We start from the raw sequence: 7,030 nt of genomic DNA, 5'->3' as shown, positions 1-7,030 counted from the left end.
GTGTAATTATTTCGGGACATAAGCTAAACTAGCCATGTGGGCGGCAGGGTGCTGGGGATGCAGCCCCGCCGCTCTTAATTCAACAAGCAGGTTCTATTTATATCTCTTCACTCCTGCACACAGATAAGAGCAAATGAGACTGTCAACTTGAGAGTGGGGGCCACTGGAGGGATTTAGAGGAGGGTGATTTGGGAGGGGCTGGAGGAAAGAAAGGGAGGGAGGAATTGATAATTATATTCTGATTAAAGACATTAAAAATAATAGAGTATCAAAAGCCTGAAAAAAATCTCAAGATGGATCTTATAATAAGCTATCTTCACTATAAAAACAAAATCTTCAGATGATTTTTCCATTTGTCTTTAAGATTTTTTCACTCAATGACCTCAGTTTCATCACTGAGAAAGCAACAGGAAGAACAATTAAAGAAAACAATAATCAGAGTTACAGGTCAAAATCCTACTTTAAAGTAGTTTTGAATATCAACATGTGACATCCTCAATCACTGCTATCTAAAACCTACCGAGAAGGAATTTGCATTTATATAAACACACACTGAAAATTAGACATATGTACTATATTAACATCCTAACATGGATAAAACAACAGTGACTGGACTCCAGTGAAGGGGGACACCTCAGCCTTGACTCTGTAGAGGGCCAAAAAGGCTCATTCCTGGGCAGGACTGGTCCAGAACCAAGTATCAATCTGCTCCTGGCACCAGAATTATCCCATATTGTACTTGAAATAAACAAGGTTACATGTAAGACAATCTGTAAACCCAAGAGTGGGTGACAGCTCATTTCACTCTGACCTAGACTTTGAGGTTAACTATTTTTAAGAGTTTTGTCTCTTACCCTCAACTAGAATAATGTAAAATGTCTGCGAGTCAACCTGCAAACATGGAATAAAGGACAAACATTGATGCCATGGCATCCTTTACTAAATTATCAAATAAATATTGTTTGAGCTCTGATTTGCCAAGATCACTGCCAAATTGCTCATACAGCGGTCCTCCTTAGGGCCACTGAAGCTTTATTATTAAGGGTCTACTATTTACACATTGAACCAGCCATGTCTCTATAAAGAGGTTCTATACACTTTTTTGTTGCAAAAAATTACCTTGAACTTTCATTAAAATCAGAAGGCTTTAAGTGAGTTCTAAATTAAAATGAATGTAATTTCACAGCTCTCTTGTGCTCTGTCAATAAATAATCCATTGTAAAACTTCACAGGTATGCATGTGTCAAAGATATGAAGGATGCCACGCATCACAAACCAATGTACACATGATGCCAAGGGGCAGGCTCTACTCTTGTTCAGCAACTCACAGAGCTCAACAAGATCTGCATGTGTGTTATAAAGCCAGTGATAGGAATTGGGTCAAGGATACAGTCAGTCACAAGCCGATCCATGCTTTTGAGATTCACCTTTTCCCTCTCCCCAAATCTAATTGTAAACCTTCAGAAGAATAGGTTAGATCAGATTGACAGAAAGGTGATTTAAAAGAAAAAAATCCATTACATTTCACATTTAGTTCAGATATACTAAAAGCAAATATAATTGGATTTTTTTTTTTAGTAAAAACGTTTGAATATATACTTCTAAAACACAATTCTAGACCAATTTACCTTCTTTTTTTAAATTGCTGCTGAAATATTCTAGAAGTATTAGTGGTTTGGCTGTGGTAGTGAAATAAAATGCAAAATTTGTAGTGAGTTAGGAAATTGTGCACAGCTAGAGCTTTAATACTTTAATCTCTGGTACTAAAAAAATGAAATATTAAATGTTGTGCAGAAAATCAGAATATCATTAAGGAATATGGGAAAATCAAGCTGTTTCTTTACTGCCTTGGGTACAGATGAGTAGATTACGAATAGAAGGAACTTGCTTATGTGTTGTTCTATTCTTAAAATCCGTAAATCATTTTCAAAACCCCCTCTTCTCATTCATTTTCATTAGTGGAAAGCTATCACAGCAATATTACGTCATAAAATCTATGGATGTTGTACAATCTTATATTCATCCCAAGAACAGATGCATTGTTACAATCCAAATGCATAAACACTGTCTAATATTCCAAAAATATTAATTTCCCACTATTTAAATAATAAAATACTAATGAGCACAGGGTCTAAAAGAACATTAAAAGAAATCTATTTCTTTTTATTTTTTAAATTTCTTTTTTCTTTTCTTTCTTTTTTTTTTTTTTTTTTGGTTTTTCAAGACAAAGTTTCTCTGTGTAACAGCCCTAGCTGTCCTGGAACTAGCTCTGTAGACCAGCCTGGCCTCAAACTCATAAAAATCCGCTGGTCTCTGCCTTCCGAGTGCTGGGATTAAAGGCATGTGTCACCACTGGCCAGCAAGAATGACTTAAGGATCTGGCTGTGACATCTGTCGCCCCCACTGATCGCCAGAGGTGATTTGGTTGATATGGCTGGCTAGGCGCCTGTCCCCTTCTTCCACCACCGCTCTATGTGCATCCCTCTGGAAGCTGTGCTCTCGGGGGGTGATGAGGACAACCGTCCCCGAACAGAGGGAGATGGGTCTTTGGTCAAGCAAATACAGAGTAGCTACACACCAAACAAGCTCTCAAGAAATGTATTTCTTAACGAGCTAAAACGACATACTAATGGTTTCTAATCAAATTGCAGGGAAAAAAGAAGACAAAACACTACCAAGTACAACTTACTATTTCTTTTTTAATATAGTTTTTAAAATAATTTTAATTATTTCTTTTAAACTTTATTTATTTGCTTATTTGTTTACTTACTTATTATATACACAGTATTCTGCCTGAGTGTATGCCTGAATGCCAGAAGAGGACACCGATTTCATTATAGATGCTTGTAGGCCACCATGTGGCTGCTGGGAATGGAACTAAGCCTCTGAGTCATCTCTCCAGCCCTCATTTTAATGATTACGTTGTGTATATGTGTGTGTGCAGACTGCACATGCAGGTGGAGGTAAGAGGACAACTTGCAGGAGCCGGTTTTCTTCTACCACTTGGAGCCTAGGGATCAAACTCAGATCATCAGCCTTGAAACCTGCTGGGCGGGCCATCCTATGTCCAGTTTCTCTAATTTTAAACGACCAGTGATGCTGATGAAAGACAGTGATGATTGCTAGGGATTGCAGCTCCCACGTTTTGCTATGTGTGCTGCTGTCCCCTGTATTCAGCAAGACTGGTGTGGCTGATGTTCCTTACCTGCAGTAGTCGTACTGTAGAAAGAAGAGACAGTGTGGAGATACTCAAGGATTGTTCTGGAAATGCAGTGCTGGCATTCTTGTTCTATGTGTGTTTAAAATCACCATAGTTCTTCCACTATATCATTCACTGTATTCTCTAGAAAAACGTCTTTTTGCATCTGGAATGGTGGACAGCATTGTAGCACTATACTTGGGGACTATTTAAGCACAAACTCAGCAACACAAACACATGTGAGACATATGCTCTGCACACTCAAAGAGCCTTTTGTTTACAGTGAGCAGCTAAATGGAGAAGGCAACAAATCACAAGCTTGATCTCAGCTGGGAACACGTTCATCAGCATCACAAATCCTAAGATACTCTACGAGTCTGCAAAGGCTTTTTTGGGGATTACAAAATTTTAGCATGTAAAGCAAATTCAAAATGTAGGACCCACAAACAATAGGATTTACTGTGCATTATTTCCACTTCAGGAGGAATAAAGCACAATGTTGTTAGCTGGCACCGTCTTTAGCTAGTACATACAGTAGAATGGGAATTTGAACCCAAGACTGCTTAGCTTTCTAAAGCCTGTGAATTTTACATAAAAATATATTTTTGGTACGCAAGCAAAACCTTGGAGTCTGAAAAGCGTGATTGTGAATATATCAAATGATTTTAAGCTGTTTTGAATGTTCCAAGAAGTTGCATTTTATTAAAAAATAAGTTAGAAACTGAATAGTCCATTTCTCCCAAAGTTGACTGCTGTCAAAAGACTTCCCTTCGTTTGGGATTGTTAATGTACGTTAACATTCAACGACGAGGAACTAGAGAGATGCTTCTGAGGTTTAGAACCCTTGGTGTTCTTGCAGAGGACAGAGTAAGATCCCACACCCACTTCAGGCAGCTCACCACTGCCTGTGCTGCACACCTGGAGGACCCTATGTCTCTTCTAGCATCTATGAACACCTGCACACACAAATACTCATACACACACATAAATAAAAATAAAATACATCTTAAAATTTCAATACATCAGAAACTTCCCATAATTCCCTATTTGTATGGTTATGTTATTATTTTGTTGTTTTTGCCCATGTTTTGATGTTCAAATATACTTTTCCCAGTTTTCAAGACTGTATCATTTGACTTTGGTGAGACCAAGTCCTGAATCTTGTCATTCTAACGTAGAAATTACTGTTTTAAATAGCATTATCTTAAATAATTGATGGCTAAAGTGCTATCTCGTGTAGCTAATAGTAATATACTAACTTTGCTTGGGTATGATAGCTCACATCTGGAATTTCAGCGCTGGGGAGGCTAAGGCAGGAGGACTGCTGTGAGTCTGAGGCCAGCCTGGATTGCACAGTAAGTTACAGGAGAGCCTCAGCTAAAGAGCGAGGCCTTGCTTCAAAAGTAAAGGGAGTGTATGTAGAATGCAGCTTACTGTATACTGAAAATGAGATTCAAAATTTATGACTAGGTCAAAATACTATCTTGGCAACAAAGCCCAGTATGCTGGCCACATACTGAATGTATACAAAATAGGAACCTAAAAGGTTATCAGCATTCTAGCAAAATCATCAACAAACTCATTCTTTTATATCTAAGCTATTATTTTAATTTTGTATCACTGGAGAATATTTACGCATCCACTCCTACTTCTATCTGCAGAACAATACACTCTTCAGCTGAACACCAGGGCAACAGTGCCTGCTCTATCAGGAGTAGCCAGCAGACAATTACAGAATGGGTGAACAGTGCCTGTGCGGGCTGCTCTATCTGTTCGATGGGTTTATTTAGCTGATTATCTTAACTCTCACGATGGCATCTATTGATCTAACAATGTGCCACTGCCAATCAACAGAACACAGCCTGGACAGACTAGAGCTTGTTAGTACAACACTGGGAGATGTGAGACAGAACACATCCCCTCATAGGGTAGGAAGCATGGTTTCCTAGCAGAAGGCACCAATGTTTCTGCAGTGCTTAGGCCCTGGTTCACAAAATCCTCAGCTCTGTAGCAGCTAATAAGTACACTTAAGGTATTTTTTTTTTTTTGAAAAACAGAAAAAAATAAGAGGAGCATTTACAAGTTGGAATGAATATAGATTCTAATTCCTCAAGACCAATGTTAGTGGTTGCGCTGAAGCCCAGTTACAATTGCAACCCACTCTGGCACGAATTCCAAAAGTCTAAGAACAGAGTCCAGAGATGTTCCTCTGGTTAATCATCTCTTCTGACAATGCATGACAGCCTAACGCTCACCTCATTCTAGTACAGTGCACACAGAAGGAAACAACATGCCGAGGCGACTTCCAGGGTGAGAAACTGTCACCGTGGGGCTGAAACACATGGAAATACCAAATGACCATCCTACTGCTGGCTCTGTGTTTCAACTTCATCCTTCAATCATTTTCTGCACACTACCCTGAAGCAAACCAAGTATTTATACAGTAAAACTGATGTGAACCATGATTTTTAGGGGACAGAACCACAAAGTAATATATGCAGATTTTGTGAGTGAACAGCAGGTTCTCTGACATTCATTTTTGCTATGTAAAACAGTAAATGATCCTTCTTCTTGCAAAAGAATCAGTGTAACCATTGCACAAGGGTTCATTTGTGGTCAATCATATGCCCCAAATCTTCCAGTGACTCTGTCCATCCCCATCTTGTTTTCCTTATCATTTCATCTTTTATTTTTCTTTTAAGTTTGTCATGATGGGATACAGTTCTGCTGAACTGATATAGCATCACCATCCTTGTCAAAGACTTGAAACACTTCACAGACACCTTTGCTATATATATCTTGCACTTTTCTAGTCACCATGATCTAATATTATAGGAAGTAGATAGCGCCGATCCCATCAGCATCTACTTATTGATCATATCCTACAATTCAGTTTCTACTTGGTGCTGACACTGTGACCTCATGACACTCCCAGGTTCCTTTGTTTTGATGGTATCGTCACCATCTTTACCAGATAAAGAGAAAATTGCCTTGAATTCAGCAATCTGTTCTTAATTTAGGGTATGTCCACTGCTGCTGCTAACCCACAGGTGTGCTGGGCTAACCTCGGCAAACAAGAGACTCCCAGTACCATTCAGTAAGTAAACTGTAAAGGCAAAAAAGTTCAGTGCTGTAATCCCAATTACTGAGATAAAGAAACATGCTTCTGCTCTTTCCGTCTCTGTCCGCCATAGGAGAGGAGGCGCCGCCATGTCAGCGCATCTGCAATGAATGGTCGTTCGGAACTGCTCCAGTTTCCTGATCAAGAGGAATAAGCAGACGTACAAACACCGAACCTAATAATTTGAAAGCCCGCAACTCCTTCCGCTACAACGTGCTGATTCACCGCAAGACAGTGGGAGTGGAGCCTGCAGCCGACGGCAAAGGGGTCGTAGTGGTCATGAAACGCAGATCCGGTCAACACAAACCAGCGACTTCTTACATAAGGACCACCATCAACAAGAATGCACAGGCCACCCTGAGCAGCATCTGGCACATGATCCGAAAGAACAAGTACCGCCCCATCTGCACGTGGCGGCCATCCGCAGGGCCAGTACCATCCTACGAAGCCAGAAGCCTGTGGTGGTGAAGAGGAAACGGACCCATCCAACCAAGAGCTCCTGAGCCCTACACCCCAGAAGCAATAAAGAGTCTACTGACTTTTTTCAACCAAAAAAAAAAAAAAAAAGAAAGAAAGAAAGAAAGAAAGAAAGAAAGAAAGAAAGAAAGATGCTTCGATGTGTTGCGGGAGGTCCTTCCGCTCCTCCAGCCTATAGCCGCTGAGATACCCGCCCATTGGGGCGTGGTCTCTCTCCCTTTAAAAAGGCGGCC

At 40.0% G+C, this 7,030-nt stretch overlaps 1 protein-coding gene and 1 pseudogene across 1 annotated transcript in view; one reads left to right on the top strand and one right to left on the bottom strand.

The window, feature by feature from the left end:
- The window catches only part of Bard1 (BRCA1 associated RING domain 1), a 75,208-nt gene that overhangs the window by 5,229 nt on the left and 62,949 nt on the right, over window positions 1-7,030 (bottom strand). The gene's annotated exons all lie outside the window — the stretch shown is intronic.
- On the top strand, window positions 6,410-6,862 carry LOC101984400 (annotated as a pseudogene).

The sequence above is a fragment of the Microtus ochrogaster genome, linkage group LG4, assembly GCF_000317375.1.
Source record: "Microtus ochrogaster isolate Prairie Vole_2 linkage group LG4, MicOch1.0, whole genome shotgun sequence".
Classification (NCBI taxonomy): Eukaryota; Metazoa; Chordata; class Mammalia; order Rodentia; family Cricetidae; genus Microtus; species Microtus ochrogaster.
This window is presented reverse-complemented; position numbering and strand designations above follow the sequence as displayed.